The sequence below is a fragment of the Penaeus monodon genome, chromosome 19 (genome assembly GCF_015228065.2).
Source record: "Penaeus monodon isolate SGIC_2016 chromosome 19, NSTDA_Pmon_1, whole genome shotgun sequence".
Lineage (NCBI taxonomy): Eukaryota > Metazoa > Arthropoda > Malacostraca > Decapoda > Penaeidae > Penaeus > Penaeus monodon.
This window is the reverse complement of record NC_051404.1, coordinates 13,993,231-13,994,168: the sequence shown is the minus strand read 5'-3', so window position 1 is coordinate 13,994,168 and position 938 is coordinate 13,993,231.

The following is a 938-nucleotide window of genomic DNA, read 5'->3' as shown; positions in this document are numbered from 1 at the left end:
CCTGTTTGTATGAATCACGTTGAATATCACGAGGAAGGCAGTCAGCAACAATAATAAGATCATGTATGTGTATTTGTTTCATCTAATATATCGCCTCTTAGATCAATAATAACCATATTAGTACATTATCATCCTTTACATAAAACTCTTTATTCTTCCCCATGAATACTTATCCTAATTTAACGATGATTTAAGGCCAAATCAAAAACCCTTCATTAATTTAAGCTCATGGTAACCAAACGTTAGACAAAAAAAGAACAGAAGATATAAATAGACGCTCAGCAACTCGAACACGTGAGCGCAAACCACCCAACATAGGAATGCAATTGCAAGACAGTCGTGTCCATTCATGATAAAATTTTAGCAGATCATAGCAGTGTGATATAGCTCCTGAACAAAAAAATCTCTACACTGCCTTTGATTAGCTTTATTACTGAATATTACCGTAAGCGACATGAAAAAAACGTAGTGAAAACATAAATATAAACATCTGTTAGGAACGAGGTTGTAACTCCAAGTAGTATGTTCAAGGTTACGCCTGGTGTCTTAGCCTGAGGTCCCTCTGCTTTCTTTGCTTTGCTCCTCTCGGCCTCAGTCATTCGTTGTTCAGTTTTATGTAAGTTCTGATTTTTCGTTTCGAGCGCGCAGGATAGCTTGTGTGAGGTCGACTTTGTGAGTGAGTATAAGCAGAATTAAGTTTCTCTACAGGCTAGCGACTTTTGATCAGCATATACTGTAGCGTCGATTTGCACCGGGTATTTTTCGATGCTAAGAATTCTTCATCGGTAAAGCCTATTCAGTTAGTTAAGTGGGTGTAATTTTTTTCTGTCTTAATTTTTTTAAGTGATGTATTTTAAACGTGTGCACGATAAGTTTCGACAAACTATTCTACTTTTCCAGCACGATACTTTTTTATGCTTTTTTATTTATCTGCTTAC